The sequence below is a fragment of the Geotrypetes seraphini genome, chromosome 3, assembly GCF_902459505.1.
Source record: "Geotrypetes seraphini chromosome 3, aGeoSer1.1, whole genome shotgun sequence".
Lineage (NCBI taxonomy): Eukaryota > Metazoa > Chordata > Amphibia > Gymnophiona > Dermophiidae > Geotrypetes > Geotrypetes seraphini.
The window spans coordinates 128,994,641-129,019,778 of NC_047086.1; the positions used below are offsets into that span (position 1 = coordinate 128,994,641).

At 42.0% G+C, this 25,138-nt stretch overlaps 1 protein-coding gene across 8 annotated transcripts in view; it reads left to right on the forward strand.

Annotated features, from left to right (window-relative positions):
* NCOA1 (nuclear receptor coactivator 1) overlaps positions 1 to 25,138 on the forward strand; it is a 631,796-nt gene that overhangs the window by 604,063 nt on the left and 2,595 nt on the right. The gene's annotated exons all lie outside the window — the stretch shown is intronic.

Sequence of the window (25,138 nt, forward strand, 5' to 3'; positions counted from 1 at the left end):
CCCTTCCCCGTACCTTTGGAAGTTGGCCGGACAGACGGGAGCCAAACCCGCCTGTCCGGCAGGCAGCCAACGAAGGAATGAGGCCGGATTGGCCCATCCGTCCTAAAGCTCCGCCTACTGGTGGGGCCTAAGGCGCGTGGGCCAATCAGAATAGGCCCTGGAGCCTTAGGTCCCACCTGGGGGCGCGGCCTGAGACACATGGTCGGGTTTGGCCCATGTGCCTCAGGCCGCGCCCCCAGGTGGGACCTAAGGCTCCAGGGCCTATTCTGATTGGCCCACGCGCCTTAGGCCCCACCAGTAGGCGGAGCTTTAGGACGGATGGGCCAATCCGGCCTCATTCCTTCGTTGGCTGTCTGCCGGACAGGCGGGTTTGGTTCCCGTCTGTCCGGCCAACTTCCAAAGGTACGGGGAAGGGGGGTGGGGGGGTCGGCCATGGGGGTCGCGGGTCGGTCGGAGGTTCTTGGGGGGGGGCGGTCGTTGGAGGGAGGGGGGTTTGCGTCGAGGGCAGGAGGGCCTGGGATCCCTCCTGCCCGTAATGTAGTGCGGGGTGGGGTTAGGGGGTCGCCGTGGCCAGGAGGGTTTGGGCTCCCTTCTGGCCCAACTACACAAAGTACGGGGAAGGCGGGTGGGGGTGTCGTGGGGGTCGGCCAGGGGGGTCGCGGGTCGGCTGGGGGACGGGCGGAGGTTCTTGGGGGGGGGGCGGTCGTTGGGGGGAGGGGGTTTGCGTCGAGGGCAGGAGGGCCTGGGATCCCTCCTGCCCGTAATGTAGTGCGGGGTGGGGTTAGGGGGTCGCCGTGGCCAGGAGGGTTTGGGCTCCCTCCTGGCCCGATATTGTTGGGGAGTCGGCGGTCCTTCGGGGTGAGGGTGCGAGTGGTCCTGCCGGGGGGGGGGGGATGTATCGGACGTCGGGGAGTCGGCCGGGCAAGAGGGCTTGGGCTCGCTCTTGCTCCGATCGTGGATGCGGGTGCGGGTGGGAGCGCGTGCGAGCGGTCGTTCGGGGTGGGGGTGCGAGCGGTCCTGCTGGGGGGGTGAATCGGGCGTCGGGCGGGGTGGGAACTATGTTTAAAAACTTTTGTATACCGCGCTCAGGCATATAACGCGCGAGGGGTATGCGCGGTACGTAAAATCACGTATAACGCGCGCGTTATATCCGCGAAAATACGGTAACTCTGAACAATTGAACATATCACTTTTCCACATAGTCCCCATGCAAGACAATGCATTTATTGTATCGTTCAATTAGTTTTTTTGCATTCCTGCAAAGAAGAAGTTTTTTAATTGCTCCCGAAGCCAGGTGAACACCGCTTCCTTTTCTTCATCATGTGTTGTCTTTTGCTGTCTGGGTCACAGTGATGCATTCATGTCTCATCACTGTTGACAATTCTCTCCAGAATACTCAGATCTTCTTCATACCATCTCAGGAACTGGGTTATAACCACCACACCCTGTTGTTTGTGCCGATCAGTAAGTTGTTTTAGAACCCATCATGTGCAGACTTTCCTGTATCCCAAGTCAACATGCATTATGGCAAATGCAGATTCATAACTGATATCCAAATTTGCAGCCAATTGAGACACCGATATCTGTCAGTTTTCTCTAATCAAGGCATCTGCACTGTCAATGTGCTCTTGTGTGCGCAATGTTGATGGGTGACCAGAACAACCTGTTCTTTACACTTTAAACCTTTTCACCCACTCATAAACCTTTCATTGATTCATGGTGTTATGTCCATACTGAGTTAATATCTGACAGTGAATTTCCAGAGGTTTTACTCCCTCTGACTAAAGAAAGCGCACTACTGCACGTTGTTCTTCGATGGTGCAATCTTGCAATGGAACGTCCATATTTCTAACCTCGTGGCCTACCACACGACTAAAGGCCAAGTGCTGCACAATGTGTAGACATTTTATCCAACAGGGAATGTATGAGTACATATGTTGCATTTCACTAGCTCTGTTCTGGTTATTGTGAAATTTAACAGTTGCCTTTAATTTTTGATTTACCCTTATATAAACATATTTGTAATAGGGCATGACGACCTTTCCAAGGCATTGTAGTTCCAAACCCTATCTCCAAGAATAGCAGGTATAGCAGGTAAAAGTATACAAAAAAATGCACACTTACATACCTGTATCTTTATATAGAGCAGGCAATTTATAAAAGCCCATGATGTGCCGATGGAAATGGATTTTAAAATTGCTACTTCTGAGACAACTCGCAGAAAGGTATCACGTCATACAATTTCTTTTGAAGAGGATAAGCTATGTGTGCTCCTTGATAAGACCTTAGAGTCTCAAAGGTGTGTAGAAATATAACTCAAGAACATACTATATACTTTGGAGGAAAGGCAGGAAAGGAGAGATATGATAGTGACATTTAAATACCTACGTGATGTAAATGCACATGAGTCGAGTCTCTTTCATTTGGAAAGGAAGCTCTGGAATGAGAGGGCATAGGATAAAGTTATGAGGTGATAGGCTCAGGAGTAATCTAAGGAAATTCATTTTTACACAGTCTCCCGGTAGAGGTGGTGGAGACAGAGACTGTGTTTGATTTCAAGAAAGCCTGGGTAGTAGGCATGTGGGATCTTAGAGAGAGGAAGAAGTAATGGTTACTGTGGATGTGCAGACTGGATGGGCCATTTGGCCTTTATCTGCAATCATGTTTCTATGTTTCTTTAAGAATTGCCATACTGGGACAAATCGAAGGTCCATCAAGCCCAGTATCCTGTTTCCAACCGTGGCCAATTGAGGTCCCAAGTACCTAGCTAAACCTGGCCCATTTCATCTGAGGTCCTTGAAAGTAAAACATAGCTTTAAATTTATTTTAAAAAATTATATACCACCTAAAGTCTAAAGCAGTTTAAAAAACAACATAAAAAAATAACAATACAACATATATTCATAGATTTTCTTACATCCTCCACTACAAACATACTCATTTCATTCACATAAATGCACTGTCCTATAACTAAATCTTCATGAGTTTTTAAAAGTATCACAGAAATACTTACTGTATTTTTGTTCACATAAATACATTAACAAATAACTGTCTTCAAAAGTATCCGTAGGTTCACATAATCGTAACTGACCTGTCAATGAGTTATAAAATTTCACCCCTTATATTGAAAACTTTAGGGGCATTTAATTTTCGAAAGGGCGACTATGATAACATGAGGAAAATAGTTAAAAAGAAGCTAAAAGGATCAGTTGCAAAGGTTAGAACTGTAAACCAGGCGTGGATGCTATTTAATAATACCGTCGTGGAAGCCCAGACCAGATGTATTCCACGTATCAGCAAAGGTGGAAAAAAGAGGAAACCTGAGCCAGCATGGTTAAAAGGTGAAGTGAAAGAGGCTATTAGAGCCAAGAAAACATCCTTTAAAGCAGTGTTCGTCAACTGCCGGTCCGTAGAAAATTCCTGCCGGTCCTCACAGGGCTGGCGAGATCGACTCGCTAAAATTTCCTGCCGGTCCACGCAAGATCATGGGGAGCCTCCAACAGTGGCTTTCTCTCCTCCCAGCAGTTCTCGGTACTTGCCAGCGCAATGATTCACTTCGGCAGCCTTGGGGCTTTTGCTGAGTCATAGCCTGCCTCTGCTGATGCAACTTCCTCTTTCCTCAGAGGCGGTGCGACTCATCAAAGGACCCAAGGCTGCCAAAGTGAATCACTGCAGCAGGCAAGTACTAAAAGCTGCCAGGAGGGGAGCGGAGGGAAGGGGAGGAAGCCACTGTTGGAGGCTGGGAAGCTGCTGGACAACGGAAAATAAAGGGAGAGCTGCTACTGAATCTGGAGGGAGGGAGAAGGAGAGATGCTGCTGGGAGGAACGGAAGGGAAGAGAGATACTGCTGGACAGGGGAGGAGAAAAAAGGAAGGAGACAGCAGGGAGATTAGAGGAGGGGACGGAGTCAGGGTGGAATTGAGAAATCAGATGAGGGAAAGGGGAGAGATTGAGAAATGAGAAAGAGAGAGATTGGTGCTGGAAAGGGGGTTAGCAGAAAAATTAGAGAGGGACAAAGATGCTAGATCTGGTGTAGGAGATATAAAAATTAGAGCAGTGAAGCTGGAATGAATCATGTAAAAAGGAGAGAGGGGGCACAGGCTGGATGGAAAGGGGAGAGGAGCATAGAAAGAAGGCAGATACCATATGGAAGGTGGAGAGGGCAGACAGTGGATGGAAGGGGCAGATGCTGGATTGAAGAGACAGGGCAGACACTGAAAGGAAGAGAGTGAAAAGAAGATGAAAGCAGAAACCAGAGACAACAAAAGGTAGAAAAAAATAATTTTATTTCTATTTTGTGATTAGAATATATCAGATTTGAAGTATATATCCTGCTAGAGCTGGTGTGACTCAGAGCTTAGGCACTCAAAAATTTATACAAATCATTCAAGTAATCAATTATTTCACCATATCATGCCACCGTCTAATGAAAATTACTTTAAATACACGTGGGGAATTTCAGAACGCCACCTGTCTGAAACAGCACAGTGTGGTTGCACTATTCACTGGCTCACCCAATCATGCAATTAATAACTCTGTTTTTTTGTCTTTTATATCTTTTGTATTTTTTTTGTGTGCTACTATTATCTTATGTATTTTTTTCTTGTGCTACTTTTTGCAATAATTTTTCCTGCTGGTGATTTAATACTCTGCTGGTCATCCAATAAATTAATTAAATAGAATAAAATGTCTCTTCATAAATTATCTCTACTGTTTCAACATATTATCATTTCATTTCACTTCACTTTGCTTCTCTTTCATTTCATTTCATTAATTCATTCATTGTATAGTTCATATCTCTTTAAAAAATCAGCAACTTAGCTTATTAATGTCGCTGTTATGCTACACCCCACCAATGCTTTTCGGATCTTCTTCAGGACGGGGAAAGTGCCATAACTGCAAATCAAACAAATAATAGAAACACCCAACCAACAGCCAGAATATGGCCGCAGCATTACTTGCCTGCATGATATAATCCCCAATGACGTCATCCCTAGGATACCTGTAGGTAGATTTATGGGTTTAATAAAGTAGCACTACATAAATAAGTTACGTGTGTCTAGTTTTCTAGGGGAAACCATAAACTCCTTACCCAAGGTTCGTTATATTTGCCAGTTTATACTCAGACAAAGACCAGGGCTATATGAAATATTTATTATATAAATAGAAAAATATAATTCATAAGCCAGCAGCAAATAATAACTAATTATTGTTCACAATGTCTCTGTACATACATATCTCATTACATAATTATTACACAATAATCCCTAAGTAAATGAGTAGATATAACTATTATCCCAGGACAAGCAGGCAGCCTATTCTCACATATGGGTGACGTCACCAACGGAGCCTCGATGTGGAAGCCTCGCAAGCAGACTTGCTCGAAGAAACTAGAAGTTTCGAGTCAGCCGCACCGCGCATGCGCAAGTGCCTTCCCACCCAGCACAGGGCGCGTCTCCTCAGTTCTGTTTTCCGTGGAGCCGAGAAGTCCATCTTTGACTCTCTGCATTTAACTTATTTACTTCGTGCCTTCTCTCACCATGGTTTGTGTAATTTTTCTTCACGAATCGCTGTACTTACTTTAGCACGCCCTCCTCCTATTTACCAGAGGCGTTTTGCTCCGAGGACGGCTCCTTACACTCGCCCTCCTCCCAAGAAACAGCAGAATCAGAAGCAACAGAAATCTCAACCTTCTGCTGCACCTAAGGCTACGCAGCTTTTTTGACTGTTTAAAACAGAGCATAACCTCCACCGTTCTGTCTCTGAATTATCTTCCCCCTATTGGAAGTCATCTCTATCATTTTTACCACCGATGGGAGACAATAACATCTGATCTCTGGGTGCTATCAATCATCAGGGAAGGATACTCTCTTCATTTCACTCAGGTTCCACCAGAGCTCCCTCCAAGAGAGTATCCTTCCAGTCTATCCCAGATCGCCCTTCTTCTTCAGGAAGCTCAAGCTCTGCTTCGTCTCCATGCCATCGAACCAGTTCCTTTGGAACAGCAGAACAAGGGGATTACTCCTGTTATTTCCTTGTTCTGAAGAAGACGGGCGATCTGCAACCCATTCTAGATATCAGGGCTCTCAACAAATTTTTAGTCAAAGAAAAATTTTGCATGTTATCCCTGGCATTCCTTTATCCCCTCCTAGATCAGAACGACTGGTTATGCTCTCTGGATCTCAAGGAGGCTTATACTCATATTCCCATTCATCCGGCCTCCCGCCAATATCTCAGATTTCAGGTGGGGAATCTGCATTATCAATACAGAGTGCTGCCCTTTGGCCTGGCTTCATCTCCCAGAGTGTTCACCAAGTGCCTGGTAGTGGTAGCCGCAGCTCTCAGAAACCATAGTCTTCAGGTATTTCCCTACCTGGACGACTGGCTCATCAAAGATTCAACATCTCAAGGGGTTATTGTAGCGACCCAATGGACTACGTGGTTCCTACAAAGTTTGGGATTCGAAATCAACTTTCCCAAATCCCAACTTCAACCTTCTCAGAATCTACAATTCATCGGAGCTGTTCTGGACACTATCCAACTCAGAGCATTCCTTCCACAACAACGTCTGGAAGCTCTCCTTCAACTTTGTCATGCAGTGTCTTCCCACTCTTCAATCTAGCGAGACACATGGTGCTACTGGGTCACATGGTCTCCTTTTGCCAGATTTCACCTCAGAATTCCTCAGTGGACCCTGGCATCTCAGTGAATGCAGATTTGCGACCCACTTTCTCAACACATAAGTCACTCCTTCATTGAAGCAGTCTCTCCGTTGGTGGATACTCTCTTCCAATCTCTCCAGAGGCTTGCTTTTTAAACGCCCTCCCCCCCATCAGAAGGTCCTCACGACAGATTCTTCGACCTACGCTTGGGGTGCTCATCTCGATGGTCTCCGTACTCAAGGCCACTGGACCAGTACAGATCGTCAGTGTCACATCAATCTGTTGGAACTCAGAGCGATTTTCAAGGGTCTCAATGCTTTTCAACATCTTCTTCACGACCAGGTCGTCCTCATTCAGACGGACAACCAAGTCGCCATGTATTATGTCAACAAACAGGGAGAGACAGGATCTTCCTCCCTTTGTCAAGAAACTATGAAGGTTTGGGACTGTGCAATCTGCCACAAAACTTTCCTCAAAACTGTCTATATCCAAGGGGTGAAAAATTGCTTGGCAGACAACTTGAATCGTCTTCTGCAACCTCACGAATGGACACTCCATTCCTCACCTCTTCATCACATTTTTTCACAGTGGGGAACACCTCAGATAGATCTCTTTGCAGCTCCCCACAACCACAAACTGCCTCAGTTCTGCTCCAGGATATATTCTCCTCATCACCTCAAGGCAGATGCTTTTCTTCTGGAATGAACAAATCTCTTCCTGTATGCATTCCCTCTCGTTCTCAAGACTCTGGTCAAGTTGAAAAACGATCATGCCACCATGATTCTGATTGCTCCTCGGTGGCCAAGACAACCTTGGTACTCCCTTCTACTTCAACTCAGTAGTAGGGAGCCATACCTTCTACCAGTTTTTTCATCTCTGCTTACACAGAGTCAGGGATCTCTGCTTCATCCCAACCTGCAGTCTCTACACCTGTCAGCTTGGTACCTCTCAACATGACTTCTCTTCAGTTTTCTCAACCTGTCAGAGACATTTTAAATAATCTTTATTCATTTTAAAATAATTTCATTAAGTGAAGAACAATAAATAAAACATTTATACTATAGACATCACAGAGACATTTTAGAGGCTTCTAGGAAGCCTACCACTAGACAATGTTATCATCAAAAATGGACTGATTTTCTATGTGGTGTTTTTCTCATGATAAGGAGCCTCAACATTCCTCCTTATCTTCTGTTTTGGATTACCTTTTGGACTTATCCACTTCTGGTCTCAAATATACATCAATCCGAGTCCATCTCAGTACAATTGCTGCTTTCCATGGGAAACTCCTCTCTGCTCATCCGGTGGTTTCCAGATTCATAAAAGGACTTTTCAATGTCAAACCTCCTCTCAAACCGCCTCCTGTGGTTTGGGACCTCAATGTTGTTCTTGCTCAATTGATGAAGCCTCCATTTGAACCAATGTCTATGGCTCATCTGAAGTATTTCACTTGGAAATTGGTGTTTCTCATTGCCCTCATTTCTGCTCAAAGAGTCAGTGAGCTGCAAGCTTTAGTTGCTGATCCACCTTTCACTGTCTTCCATCATGACAAGGTGGTCCTCCGTACTCATCCCAAATTCCTCCCTAAGGTGGTATCAGAATTTCATCTCAACCAATCCATTACTCTTACAGTGTTTTTTCCAAAGCCTCATTCTCTTCCTGGAGAATCAGCTCTTCATACTCTGGACTGTAAACGTGCTTTGGCCTTTTATTTGGAATGCACCAAACCTCACAGAACTGCTCCTTAACTTTTTGTTTCCTTCGATCCAAACAAGTTGGGACATCCTATCTCTAAGCGTACCATCTCCAACTGGATGGCTGCTTGTATTTCCTTCTGCTATGCCCAGGCTGGATTACAACTACAGGGTAGAGTCACAGCCCATAAAGTCAGAGCAATGGCAGCTTCAGTAGCTTTCCTCAGATCTACACCTATTGAGGAAATTTGCAAGGCTACTACTTGGTCCTCGGTTCATACTTTAGCTTCTCACTGTTGTCTGGATGTGTTCTCCAGACGGGATGGCCATTTTGGCCAGAGAGTATTACAAAACTTATTCTCTTAAATTGCCAACACTCCCACCATCCCATTCTGGTTAGCTTGGAGATCACCCATATGTGAGAATAGGCTGCCTGCTTGTCCTGGGATAAAGCACAGTTTCTTACCGTAACAGATGTTATCCAGGGACAGCAGGCAGCTATTCTCACAACCCACCCACCTCCCCTGGTTGGCTTCTCTGCTAGCTATCTAAACTGAGGAGACGCGCCCTGTGCTGGGCAGGAATGCACTCGCGCATGCGCGGTGCAGCTGACTCGAAACTTCTAGTTTCTTCAAGCAAGTCTGCTTGCGAGGCTTCCGCATCGAGCTGCCTGCTGTCCCTGGATAACACCTGTTACGGTAAATAACTGTGCTTTTCTTGGGAATTTTTTCAAATTTACATCTACTGTCTTTATATTTTGTGCAGTATTAGGGGATGTGTCACTGTTTCTGTGTGTTAACTTTTGTCTACATATTTCTATTTTTAGTTTGTGATTATTCCATATTGGGCAAGGATGTATCTGTGTTCTGTGTGTATGAAAAGGACATGGTTTTCTGTTAGCATCGACTGTGCAGGATGTTTTACAATGCATGTGTTGGTGTTCTAGTGCTCACTGCACTGTTTAAGATGCTGCCTTTTCCTAGGTGCACCCTTGTTGTGTGACTCAAGGATTATTACTAAAAATAATTTTTTTATGTAGAGGAGGGGGTTGTTAAAACATGATCAGCACTGGCTGTCATATACTAGGTACGCCACTGGATTTAATGACCCTATTCTAACTTTACTGTTGATGTAAGTGTTGTCCCCCCACCCACCACCACACACACACTTACTATAAAGAATTAAAATAAAGTTGTATTAACATCAAGCAGCTTTACCTAAACTGTTTTGCCCTAGCTCTCACTTTGCACTACAGCAAAATAAAAAAGTAGCAGATAAAGATCAATCACGCAGGTCTCCTTCAAGGCTCAGTTACATCTCTCCATAAATTATGTGGAAGAGGTCTGGAAGTAGGGATAGAATCTATTTCATATCCTCAGTGAGACCTCAGGAAGGAACCTAGTGATCAAAACTTTATTAGAGGTGCTATAGAGCCATTTCTTGTATGACTGGATGAGCTATATTTATCTTTTTTTTTTGTTAGTTGTTTTAAGTTCATGCAGAAATAAATGGCTAGATTGAACCTAATAACTTCATTAACGCATTTCCCTTTTTTAAACCTCTGTGTCATTTGAAAGAGGGCAAATATCTAATTATTCCCTTCTAGAATTGGATATTTCTTAAATTTAGTAAAAATATTCTGGCACAAGTGTCAAACCTTAAAAAAGGAAGTCATATTGAGCATTGGAAAATAATAATAATTAACTAATAAAAATAGTACACATTTAGGGCTCCTTTTACTAAGCTGCAATAGCGGTTTTAGCGTGCGCTTGGTGTGCACAGAATTGCCGTGCGCGCTAGACACTAACACCAGCATTGAGCTGGCATTAGTCTTCCTGCATAGTGCGGGGGTTTGCACGTGCTAATATTCTGCACATGCAAAAAAAGCTAGTGTACCTTAGTAAAAGAGGGGGTTAATTTTCCCCACCACCAAATTTCCCCATCCCGCCCCACCCGGCTACTTTTTCATGCCACCCAGCTGGAAAAAATTTCTGGGGAGAACACTGAAGTGGATCAATTTTTCACTCCATCAAAAATTACAAAGACTAGGGGACACTCAATGAAGTTACAGGGAAATACTTTTAAATTTAATAGGAGGAAATTTTTTTTCACTTAGAGAATAGTTAAGCTCTGGAACGCATTGCCAGAGGATGTGGTAAGAGCAGATAGCGTAGCTGGTTTTAAGAAAGGTTTGGACAAGTTTCTGGAGGAAAAGTCCTTAGTCTGTTATTGAAAAAGACATGGGAGAAGCCACTGCTTGCCCTGTATCAGTAGTATAGAATATTGCTACGCCTTGGGTTTTGGCCAGATAATAGTGACCTGGATTGGCCACCATGAGAACAGACTACTGGGCTTGATGTAGCATTGGTCTGACCCAGTAAGGTTATTCTTATGTTCTTATAGAATTCCCAACCCTGGTATGTATCCATTTCTCTCTTTCATCAATGACAATTTCATATACTGTGTAGATCTTAATTCCCTTCTTGGGCAATACAACTCCAACAAATCCTGATGTACAGTTGAAAGCACTTTATATTGGACTCTGTTGTACAGGAAGCCAATGTAACTGCTTCAGAATTGGCGTAATATGGGCCATCCATAAAGCACCCACAATCAATCTTGCAGCAGAATTCATCAAAATTTGCAATGCCCTACTTTTCATTTTCACCACCCCCAAATAAAGTGCATTATAATAATCTAACCTTCCTAATATTAATGCTTGCACCATTGTACAAAACTCATAAGGCATTTACATTGGCTTCGACTTGTACAACATGTGCAACTGTGCACAGCCCAACTGTATAGTTCTCAATACCTGTTGCCCCATAGATAATGCTGAATACAACCAAATCCAACCAAATTCCAAACACCAACATCTAGTTCTCAGTACCTGTTGCCCCATAGATAATGCTGAATACAAACAAATCCAACCAAATCCCAAACACCAACATCTAGTTCTCAATACCTGTTGCCCCATAGATAATTCTGAATACAAACAAATCCAACCAAATCCCAAACACCAACATCTAGTTCTCAATACCTGTTGCCCCATAGATAATGCTGAATACAACCAAATCCAAACAAATTCCAAACACCAACATCTAGTTCTCAATACCTGTTGCCCCATAGATAATGCTGAATACAACCAAATCCCAAACACCAACATCTAGTTCTCAATACCTGTTGCCCCATAGATAATGCTGAATACAACCAAATCCCAAACACCAACATCTAGTTCTCAATACCTGTTGCCCCATAGATAATGCTGAATACAACCAAATCCCAAACACCAACATCTAGTTCTCAATACCTGTTGCCCTATAGATAATGCTGAATACAAACAAATCCAACTAAATCCCAAACACCAACATCTAGTTCTCAATACCTGTTGCCCCATAGATAATGCTGAATACAAACAAATCCAACCAAATCCCAAACACCAACATCTAGTTCTCAATACCTGTTGCCCCATAGATAATGCTGAATACAACCAAATCCAACCAAATTCCAAACACCAACATCTAGTTCTCAATACCTGTTGCCCCATAGATAATGCTGAATACAACCAAATCCCAAACACCAACATCTAGTTCTCAATACTTGTTGCCCCATAGATAATGCTGAATACAACCAAATCCCAAACACCAACATCTAGTTCTCAATACCTGTTGCCCCATAGATAATGCTGAATACAACCAAATCCCAAACACCAACATCTAGTTCTCAATACCTGTTGCCCCATAGATAATGCTGAATACAACCAAATCCCAAACACCAACATCTAGTTCTCAATACCTGTTGCCCCATAGATAATGCTGAATACAACCAAATCCCAAACACCAACATCTAGTTCTCAATACCTGTTGCCCCATAGATAATGCTGAATACAACCAAATCCAACCAAATTCCAAACACCAACATCTAGTTCTCAATACCTGTTGCCCCATAGATAATGCTGAATACAACCAAATCCCAAACACCAACATCTAGTTCTCAATACCTGTTGCCCCATAGATAATGCTGAATACAACCAAATCCCAAACACCAACATCTAGTTCTCAATACCTTTTGCCCCATAGATAATGCTGAATACAACCAAATCCCAAACACCAACATCTAGTTCTCAATACCTGTTGCCCTATAGATAATGCTGAATACAAACAAATCCAACTAAATCCCAAACACCAACATCTAGTTCTCAATACCTGTTGCCCCATAGATAATGCTGAATACAAACAAATCCAACCAAATTCCAAACACCAACATCTAGTTCTCAATACCTGTTGCCCCATAGATAATGCTGAATACAACCAAATCCAACCAAATTCCAAACACCAACATCTAGTTCTCAATACCTGTTGCCCCATAGATAATGCTGAATACAACCAAATCCCAAACACCAACATCTAGTTCTCAATACCTGTTGCCCCATAGATAATGCTGAATACAACCAAATCCCAAACACCAACATCTAGTTCTCAATACCTGTTACCCCATAGATAATGCTGAATACAACCAAATCCCAAACACCAACATCTAGTTCTCAATACCTGTTGCCCCATAGATAATGCTGAATACAAACAAATCCAACCAAATCCCAAACACCAACATCTAGTTCTCAATACCTGTTGTCCCATAGATAATGCTGAATACAAACAAATCCAACTAAATCCCAAACACCAACATCTAGTTCTCAATACCTGTTGTCCCATAGATAATGCTGAATACAAACAAATCCAACTAAATCCCAAACACCAACATCTAGTTCTCAATACCTGTTGCCCCATAAATAATGCTGAATACAACCAAATCCAACCAAATCCCAAACACCAACATCTAGTTCTCAATACCTGTTGCCCCATAGATAATGCTGAATACAAACAAATCCAACCAAATCCCAAACACCAACATCTAGTTCTCAATACCTGTTGCCCCATAGATAATGCTGAATACAAACAAATCCAACCAAATCCCAAACACCAACATCTAGTTCTCAATATCTGTTGCCCCATAGATAATGCTGAATACAAACAAATCCAAGCAAATCCCAAACACCAACATCTCTTTATTAAGTGATAGTGAAACCCAAAAAATGTTTACGCAATGCTGGTAGCCCTGTAGTTTTTGCAGGAAGGGTATGATGTGATTATGCCATTTGCATCCTTCTATCAGTCTTGCTGCAAGCATAGATATGCACATACACTCAACTATGAAGGAAAAAAACTCCTACAATTCCAACACTTTTGATATTGAAATACACCTCTTTTTCTGCTGCCATAAGCTCATACTTATGCATTAGGCAAACTGTATTCCATCACATATTCATATTTGAGAACTTTCCTTTCATTTATTTACAATAAGAAACCATTATTTAAGCATCATCTTGGGATAAGTGGGTTCAGAATTTCAAAGATTTCTGCTAATAATGCTGTATGTTAATTCTTTGTTAGGAAATGTTCAGCTGCCACCATCAAAGGTGTTTTTAAACAGCCATGGCAAGTAAATTAAATGTGAATATTCAGTAGGTGCAGTCTGAATATCCAAGTGCAGTGCAAGTACCACCACTATCTAGATAATGGTGATTTTGAAACTGCTGTTTACATAGTTATCAAGATAAAGTTTGGACAACAGTTTTCTGTCCTACCTGTATCAAGTTATCTGGAAAATGATTTCAGTATCACCACTATTCAGAAAATTACTACTTCAATAACTGTACTACTCCAACGTTATCCAAATAGTGCTAAAGCATTCTAGAAATATATTCAGGGGCATTGTCCATGTAATTCAATTGAATGTCCTTGGATAGTTCTGGTCAACACAAATGCCCTGATAAATATCTTGATAATAGCTGCTATGTTTGAATATTTGGCCCTCAGTTATTAGAGTAAAACATATCCAAAGACAAGCAGGCAGCATATTCTCTCATGTGGGTTATGTCATCCACTGAGCCAGGCACAGATAGTGCAAAAGTGCATTGTCAAATAAATCTTGAGACTGCTCAAACTGCGCATGCATCAGTGCCTTCCCTCTCAATGTTAGCTTGTGGGATCTTCTGTTCTCAGTTTTCCACAGAACTGAGAAAAGGTATTTCTTAGAGCTTTTTCCCAACTTTTTGTTTCAGGCCTTCGAACCCTTTCCACCTTATTTAGAGGCCAGGAGCATCAATCTGTTTTTGGCTTACCATCTATTCGACCTCCTTGGATCATTGAGTCCTTTGACTTTGCATCAGAAATTTTTCCTTCGATATCAGACTCCTAGCGGCTTCAAGATGTGCACTCATTGTCAAAGGACCATTTCAGTTACAGACCTGCATAATTGGTGTGTCCAGTATCTAGGTTCTGAACACCGAGACATTTCCTGCTCACTCTGCTTAAAACTGGTGAAGAAATTGCTTATGGATGTTGCAGTATGAAAAACTTTTCAGGTCAACTTCATCTACATCGAGAATGGTTGGAGACTCTAATTGATGAATGGAAAAATAGTTTGTTCAACTGATCATACAACATGCAATTGCTTGCAGTTGATTATTAATTAAATCTTTATTTCATTTTATAGTTTTGACATAATTATTAGCCAAATCAAAGAAATAATACAATACCAGTTCCAACATTGAAATAACAAAATAGTCTAAAAGGAAAAAAAAAATTTTACATAAAAGGAAACAAAACAAACTTCTTTTTCTCATCATAAAGGTAAAAAAAGAAAAAATTTAACTCCATTGTATATATACTGGATTGTAAAATTAGACCTCAATTAAAGGGGGAGAAAGCTATGCATTCGCTGAATTTTCTAATCAAACAGTACAAGGAAAATAAAAGATGGTTGCTGAGTGGGAACTAGAACCTTATTAAACTGAGCTAATTTGGAACAGAAATTCTCTCAAGAATGCTAAATTTGCTCTTTAGCAGAGATAAATTTTATCGACTGCTGAGGTTCAAAAAAAAAAAAAATCTATTCCCTTGATAGATCATCACACATTTACAGGGGTATCTGAGTACGAACGTCGCACCTAACTGTAAGACCCTTGGTCTCAAAATGAGAAATTGTTTTCTTCTCTTTTGTGTTATTCATGATACATCAGGATACATTCTCACTAATTTAGTCATAAATGGTATATCCTTAAACTTAAAGAATAACTTGAGCATCCATTCTCTGTCAGAGTCAATAGCAAATTGTACAAGCAGCTTAACAGTTGCTGGTATCTCATTATCAGACCTCTCAAGGAAATTTGTCAAATCCAAACTATCAGCAGACAAATTCTGCTGGTTTGGTTTCTGAACAGGTGATCTAGTTGGTAAATAGTATATTTTAGTGAGAGGTGGATAAGAGATTTCAGGAACTCCTTCATGTATTTCTTAAACATATCTTGCGCTGGAGTAAGTAGTAGTTTTGGAAAATTTGTAATCCGAAGATTACATCTTCTGATCATGTTTTCCAGCATTTCCACCTTGAAATTAAGATTTCCACTGTCCCTTACCCACACCGAGGCCTGGGACTCCACAGTTTTTATTCTGGTCTCGTGTCCTTACTGGGGTAATATATTCATCATCGGTCTTGTTAAATATTTAATGCAGATTATACTCTAATGCATCTAAGTGGTGCTATAAATAATTTAAGGAGGAGTACTTATCTTATAGCCCAACGGCTACCTAGCTGTTTCACTGGCATGTTTCTACAGGGGCCATTGCTCTTCTCCTCAGTGTTGTTTTTTTAACACAGTTAAATGAGCTCTCCCTGCACTACTGCTGAAGGTTACCCCTAAAGAGTCTGTCCTTTACAAAATTTGTATGACAAATGGGACAAGCACTCCCAATAAACATAGAGTCTGAGATAGAGCTATAACATACCAGGGATCCAATACCAATATCTGTAATATACAGTTTACAGGTTAAATTTGTTACAGTTACAGAAAATATTTTATAATACAAATTTTTGTCCTAACGCAACACATACCAATGATCTTGTATCAATATGTATTTCTTTGTAATCTATCAATTGTGGGAGTTAGGTGAATAGGTATGTTTTTATTACTTTCCTAAAGTTGAGAGGTCCTTCAAAGGATCTTATCTGTGGGGGCAGTTGATTCCAGTGGGTTGGTATGACGTGAGATAGGAACGTCATTTGGCAGTTTGCAATTGAGCAAGACTAGGAGGTGTTTTGAGGTGTATTTCATCCTGGCAGCGGAAGGATTTGTTCGATACATGTGGAGGAAGCTTGGCCGTCACGTAGCCCAGCCATCCATGACCTCTTTATCTCTGACTGTTCACCTGCTAGCACTTACTGAAACCTGGATATATCCTGAAGCCTGCTTCAGCTGCTGCCCTATGTCATGGAGACTACCTTTTTTCACATACACCTCACCCAGTTAGTTATGGAGGTGGTGTTAGGCTGTTAGCACTAACTGAAACCTGGATATATCCTGAAGCCTGCTTCAGCTGCTGCCCTATGTCATGGAGACTACCTTTTTTCACATACACCTCACCTAGTTAGTTATGGAGGTGGTGTTAGGCTGTTAACTGTCGCCATCATGTAGATATCAACTCCTTCTTCCGCCTCACTAAACTAAACTAAGTAAACTAAACCTTAAGTTTATATACCGCATCATCTCCACGGATGTTGTGGAGCTCAGCACGGTTTACAAGAACTTAAAATATAGGAAGAGAAGGAAAAAAAAAGATTTACATGAACTTATATATAGAAGAGAAGAGTAAGGGGGGATAGAATTACATTTTAGTGAAAAGCCAGGTTTTAAGTTGCTTGCGGAATAATTGGAGGGAGCCCAGGTTCCGCAGCGGGGTAGTAAGGTCATTCCAAAGACCTGTGATTCTGAAGAAAAGGGATTTTCCCAGTTTGCCTGCATAGCGAATACTGTGTATAGAGGGGAAGGATAATTTATACTCCTCTCCCTCTTTTGAATTCCACTCTATCCGCCTATTCGCTCTTCTACCCCTCCAAGTAGCAGTCATTTGCCGCCCCCCTAATAAGTCTCTCTGTTCTTTCCTCACAGACTTTGACTCCTGGCTCTCCTTTCTCGAACCCTCATTTCCCTCCCTCATCCATGCTGATGACCCCTCTAACTCCAGATTTCTCACCTTAATATCCTCACACAATCTCCAGCTGTACTCCACAACCCTAACACACCAGAATGGCCACTGCTTTGACTTTGTCTTCTCCTCCAACAGCTCTACCACCAAATTCTGCATCTCAACTCTTTTCCTCTCTGACCATCATCTGGTAACCTTTACAACTCATCACCCTCCCCCCAGACCCAACTAATCATTACCTATATGTTAGGAACTTTCAAGCTATTGACCCTGACACCCTGTCCACCACCTTCTTCCTTTCTACTACTATGTCACATAAGTCTGTCAATAAAGTCTTCTCCTATAACACCATTTTCTCCTCTGCTCTAGATACTCTCACTCCTCCCATTTCACGTCCAGTAAGGCACGCCAAACCCCAGCCCTGTCTGACCCCCAACATCCGTTACCTGCGGTCCTGTGAACGTCTTTGGTTTAAATCCTGCACATGTTTTGACTTCATGCACTTCAAAGTCTTGCTGATATCCCTCTAGTTCTGCTTTCTCACTTGCCAAACAAGAATACTACACCCGTTTAACTAAACTCTCTTAGCTCTAACCATCGGTGTCTCGTTGGTACACTCTCTGCTCAAAGTCCTCCCACCTCCAATTCCCCCTTCACTTCTCCCCAAACAATGACAGAATTCTTCTACGACAAGATTCACCTTGAGTTCTCAACTTGATCACCTCCCCCCACCTCTCCTCCTAGCTGTCCACTCTGCCAACCAACCTTCAACCCCTGCTACCTTTTCCTCATTTTCTTAAATCACTGAAGAGGAAACTGCACATCTTCTCTCCTCCTCCAAACCCACGACCTGCTCTTCTAACCCAATTCCTACCAACCTACTCAGTACTATTGCCTCTATTGTCATCCCTCCTGTTTTTCACATCTTCAACTTATCATTCTCCACTGCAACTGTTCCTGATGTCTTAAACATGCCGTGGTTTTGCCTCTCCTAAAAAATCAAACAAAACAAAAACTCACTTCACCCCACATCCCCTGCCATCTATCGCCCCATCTCTCTCCTCTCCTTATCCAAGCTACTTGAATGTGCTGTTCACTGCCATTGCCTGGACTTCCTTTCATCTCAAACGATTCTTCATCCACTTCAATCGGGCTTTCACCCACTCGATTCCATGGAAATTGCCCTTTCTAAAGTCTCTAATGACCTGTTCCTGGCCAGATCCAATGACCTGTACTCTATTCTCATCCTTCTCGATCTATCTGCTGCTTTCGATACTGTTGATCACCACCTACTCCTCGATATGCTGACCTTGGTGGGATTCCAGGGTTCTGTTCTATCCTGGATTTCTTACCATCTCTCCCAACACACTTGTGGTGTTTGCATAGGTGGATCCTCCTCCACTGTTATCCCATTCTCAATCGATGTACCTCAAGACTCTGTCTTGAGCCCTCTCTTTTTCTCCATATACAGTATACCCACTCCCTCGGTGCATTAATCACCTCCCATGGCTTTTAATATCATCTCTATGTTGATGACTTCCAGATCTACCTCTCCATACCAGACATTTCTACAAAAATCCAGGCCCAAATCTCAGCTTGCTTGTCCTGCATTGCCGCCTGGATGTCTCACCACCATCTAATTAATATGGCTAAGATCAAGCTCCTTATCTTTCCACCTAAACCCACCTCCCCACTCCCTCTGTTCTCTATTCCTGTGGACAACACTCTCCTCCTCCCTGTCCTGTCAGCTCGCAACCTCAGAATCATCTTTGATATCACTCTCTCCTTCTCTATTCAGATCCAACAATTCGCAAAAGCCTGCCTCTTTTTTCTGTATAATAATAACAAAATCCGATCTCTCCTTTCCAAACACACAACCAAAACCCTTATCCACACTCTTTATTACCTCTCGCTTAGACTACTGCAATTTGCTTTTCTCAGGTCTTCTGCTCAACAATCTCCCCCCCCCCACTTCAATCCATTCAAAGTTTTGCTGCATGCCTTATATTCTGGCAGAGCCGCTGTACTCACATTACCCCTCTCCTCAAGTCCCTCTCCCCATCTATTTCTTTATACAGTTCATCTTCTTAGTGACTTACAAGTGCATCTACTCTGCAGACCCCCATTATCTCTCCTCATTCATCTTCCCCTGTGAAATCCATTCATTGGGTATCTGAACACTTCTCTACCACTGCCAACTCCAGACTCCATCCCTTCTATCTTACTGTGCTACCGTATGCCTGGAACAGACTTCCTGAGTCAATGTGTCAAGCTCCATCTCTAGCAGTTTTCAAATCCAAGCTAAAATCCCATTTTTTCCAAGGCTGCTTTGAACTCCTAACTCCCACTCACTATAAGATACCTATATCCATCCTGTCATTCTCTCTGCAAGAAATTTCCCAACCCTATATGTCCTGTCTGTCTGTCCAAATTAGACTGTAAGCTCTTCTGAGCAGGCTTGTTAAATGTACAGTGCTGCATACACCTTTAAGCACTATAGAAATGATAAATAGTAGTAGAGTATTCACTGCTACTACTATACTACTACTATTCTTACAGTTTCTCTAGTGCTACTAGACATAAGTACATCACAAAGTGCTTAGTAGTGTCATTCTCTCTGCAAGAAATTTCCCAACCCTATATGTCCTGTCTGTCTGTCCAAATTAGATTGTAAGCTCTTCTGAGCAGGCTTGTTAAATGTACAGTGCTGCATACACCTTTAAGCACTATAGAAATGATAAATAGTAGTAGAGTATTCACTACTACTACTATACTACTACTATTCTTACAGTTTCTCTAGTGCTACTAGACATAAGTACATCACAAAGTGCTTAGTAGTAGTAGCTGTACCATGCAACCATAAATCAACAAAACAATACAGAAATCATTTGCGGTCATGCGAAACTTAAGGCAAATCTGAAACTTCTTTGACAGAAAACAATTCCAGCTCATGGTCCAATCCCTAGTCCTAGGACTTCTAGACTACTGCAACATCCTCTATCTCCCCTGCCCTGCAGTCATGATAAAACAGCTACAAACAGTACAAAACACAGCTCTGAGACTGATCTATTCACTGAAGAAATACGACCACATCACCGCCACGTACTTCGACTTACACTGGCTCCCAATACAAGCAAGAATACTATTCTAATTTTACTGTCTATTATTTAAAGCCATGAATAGAGACAGCCCAGCCTACCTGAACAACCGCCGTATCCAAACTATTACAACTAGGCAAAGGAGAACCCAGACACCATCCAAGCACCACCAAATCAGAGGCGTCAAATGCAAAAATAATGTACGATGGCCTACTGGCCATGCAGGCAGCGAAACTAGACCACCAACTATCCAATCTACTGATCATGACACCAGATTACAAAACTTTCAGAAAAGAAATAAATCCATTAAGACAAACGAACACCGCAGGAACCATTTCAATCCCCTGAAATAACCCGCTGAACTCTGTAACACTTCTGGAAATGTCCAGATAACCTCTTATGTAATCCGCCTTGAACCGCAAGGTAATGGCAGAATAAAAGGCACTAATGTAATGTAATGCACTCCTTTGCTCTTACAGTTTTCAGTTTCCCTTGGACAACTGGTTGATCAAGGCTTCCACACCTGAGCAAGCTCACCAGACAAATAAATGCAACAGTTTGTCTAATGCAGTGATTCCCAACCCTGTCCTGGAGGAACACCAGGCCAATCGGGTTTTCAGGCTAGCCCTAATGAATATGCATGAGAGAGATTTGCATATGATGGAAGTGATAGGCATGCAAATTTGCTTCATGCATATTCATTAGGGCTAGCCTGAAAACCCAATTGGCCTGGTGTTCCTCCAGGAAAGGGTTGGGAACCACTGGTCTAATGGACCTCCTGGAATTTGCAGTCAGCTACTAGAAATCCCATCTCAATGCTAGAGTTTATTGGGGCCCTCTTGGACATGACTCAATCTTGTGCATAAGAACATAAGAATTGCCGCTGCTGGGTCAGACCAGTGGTCCATCGTGCTCAGCAGTCCGCTTATGCGGCGGCCCTTAGGTCTAGCCTTACTTGCGTATGTTCTGTTCCAGTAGGAACTTATCCAACCTTGTCTTGAATCCCTCAACAGAGGCTCGATACTCTAATTCAGATTTGTCAAAAAGTCTCCTCTTCTTTCTGCATAACTGCATGCCAAATGCTACAACTCCTTGAACACTTGGCCTCTGCAATTCATGTAACTCCATTTGCCTGTCTACATCTTAGGGAATCTCAGTTGGCACTTTCGACCCAGTGGTCTCAAGCTACTAGACTGCTATTTCAACAGCTCAGAGTGATGTTACAACTCCAAACATCACTTCTGTGGTAGATATCACCATCCAATCTCTCCAAAGGCCTTCTATTCTAAACGCCATCCTATCAGAAGATATTGTCAACTGATGTTTCCATGCTCAGTTGGGGAGCTCACCATGACAGCCTTCACAACCGAGGCTCTTGGAGTCCTCCGGGAAAAAGTTCTACACATCAGTCTCATCAAGCTTTGTGCAATTCACACATTCCAGGATCTTCTCCTCAATCAAGTAGTACTCATCTGCACAGACAACCAGGTAACTATGTACTGCTTGAACAAGCAGAGAGGTACAGCGTTTCACTCACTATGCCAAGATGTAAAACAAGTCTGGTTCTGGATGATTCTTTGTAACATTTTCTTGAAAGCAGTCTACCTGGCAGGAAAAGAAAACATCTTAGCTGACAAGTTGAGCAGACTCCTACAACCACTTGAGTGGTCACTCAGCTCCAACACTTTACATCAGATTTTTGCACAGTGGGAACCCCAGAAGTAGATCTCTCTGCTTCCCCCCTACAATCACATGCTTCCTGTCTTCTGGTCCGGACTCTATACTCCCAATCATCTGGAGTCTGATGCCTTTCCCATCGATTGGAGGGACAGGTTCCCTTATGCTTTCCCTCCATTTCCTTTACTTATGAAGTCTCTACTCAAACCAACCATGGTTCCCCTCCTCCTACAACTCAGCAAAAGGGAACCCATCACACTTCAAATCTTTCCAACGATACTGATGCAGAATGAGAGCTCTCTCCTCCATCGTAATCTATGTTCATTAGCACTCACAGCATGGTCTCTCTCTCCCAACCAATACCTTTGCAATATCTGCACTTAAAGACCATAAAATCAGTCCACTTGATGTTTCCAATTATCGCCTAATCACAAATATTCCTTTTTTTGGCCAAACCCATGGAAAAAATTGTCTTTCGACAAATTTCAGATTTTATTGAACAAACAAAGATGTTACATCCAAATCAGACCGGATTTCGTCAACACCACTCCACCGAACTTTCACTTATCGGGTTGACCACCAAAATCCTTTATCATCTAGACCAGGGATCTCAAAGTCTCTCCTTGAGGGCCGCAATCCAGTCGGATTTTCAGGATTTCCCCAATGAATATGCATTGAAAGCAGCGCATGCACATAGATCTCATGCATATTCATTGGGGAAATCCTAAAAACCCGACTGGATTGCGGCCCTCAAGGAGGGACTTTGAGACCCCTGATCTAGACCATCACCAGTCGGTATTACTTATGTCATTGGATCTATCATCAGCTTTTGATACCATAGATCACAAACTCCTTCTTGCACGATTATATGATATTGGTATCTCAGATCAAGTTCTTGACTGCTTTTCTTCATTTTTTTCTGATCGGATTTCCAAGATTGTTTTTAATTCAACATCTTCTGACCCCATAACAGCTGTATATGGTATCCCGCAAGGCTCATTTCTATATCCCTTACTCTTCAACATCTTCTTACCCCTCTCCTAACCCTAGGCCAATCTATTGGTTTTACAACATTCGCTTATGCGGATGATGTACAACTAGTTCACCCAATAGACCTAAATAACCCTAACTAAATTATTCACATTAATCAAAAATTAGAAAAGATTAACTCTTGGCTTGACGCACACAAGCTCTCTTTGAATGTAAACAAGTCAAAATTAATGTTTTTTTTCCATTTAAAGATGGCCTCTCTCTTCATTTCTCTTTAATACTTAAAAAACTACCTATCAAAGTGGTACCCTCTCTAAAATTACTGGGAGTTACTTTTGATAGTAAATTCACCTATCACTTACATATTAGTACAATTGTTCAATGCTGCTTCCATCGATTACGTATGATTAAATCTTTAGCAAAACTGTTAGAGCCTTCTTCCTTGAACATTTTAATTCACTCTCTCGTTATCTCATGCATAGATTACTGTAATGCCCTCCTCAAAGGCATTACAAAAAAGGAAATAAGAAGACTTCAAATAGTACAAAACACTGCTGTAAAAATCATATTTAACGCAAAAAAGTACGACCATGTTACTCTCCTCCTACAGAAAGCTCACTGGCTTCCAATAGAACATAGGATCACCTACAAAATTAATTTACTAATTTTTAAAACCAGAGCAAATAACCAACCTGAATTTATTAACAATTTACTTATTCTGTATAATCAAACTAGGACATTAAGGTCCACAGCTCACAACCTTCTCACTATTCCCTCCCAGAAATATATTAGTACAATGAGGGCTACAATTTTTTCTGTTAGTGCCCCTTCTCTTTGGAATAGTATCCCAAATCACTTATGCGAAATAACAAGTCTTGCCAATTTTAAGGCGAAGTTAAAGACATTTTTATTCCTCGATGCCTTTGTAACTTAAACTGCCCTTTTAAGGGCGACTTAGATTCAGGAAAGATTTTTTTTCTTCTGTTTCCCTTCCCTTTGTTCTTTTCCTTGAATGGTCCTTTTCTTTCTATCACTTGTAGTTCTAATCCTTCTTCCCGTTCATTCCTGTTCGTCAATGTCTATTAAAAATTGTCATTTCTCCCGTTTTGTCTTTCTTTATATTTTAAATTAATTTGTCGCAGAGTTTTGACATTTTTTTCACTGCCTAGAAGGCTTGATTAGGCGGTATAAGAAATTTTAAATAAACTTGAAACGTAGTGTCAGTTATCATTGAAGCCTCTAGGAAACCTTCCAAATAATGCTGCTATCATTTCAAGTGGACTCATTTCACAATCTGGTGTAATGATAACTCACTGGATCCAATTATTCCATCAATCCTAGATTATCTTCTACATCTTTCTAACTCTGGATTAAAAACCTCTTCAGTCAGAGTTCATCTCAGTGCTATGAACTGCTGTGGTATTGTGGTATACAAAAATAAAGTTATTATTATTATTAGTGCTTTTCATACTCCACTTGATAAAAAGCCATTGTCTGTACATCCTTTGGCTGCTAGATTTATGAAAGGCGTTCTCCATACCAAACCTCCAATCAGTCCTCCTCCTGTAGCTTGGAACCTTAATGTTTTCCTTTCCACTCTGATGAAGTCTCCTTTTGAACCACTCTCATCTTCATCCCTTAAACATCTTACTTGGAAAGTAACTTTCTTTATTGCTATCACATCTGCATGTTGAGTCAGCAAACTTCAAGCTCTTGTATCAGATCCACCTTATACAACATGATAGAGTAGTTCTTCGCACTCATCCCAAGTTCCTCCTGAAGGTCATCTCGGAGTTTCATCTAAATCAGTCCATAGTTCTCCTAGTCTTTTTTCCAAGACCACATTCTCAGTGCTCTTGCTTATTACCTGGATTGTGCCAAACCTCAGAGAACATCTACTCAACTGTTCCTGGCTTTTGATCCAAACAGGCTTCAAACTCCTATTACCAAGAGAACCATTTCCACATGACTGG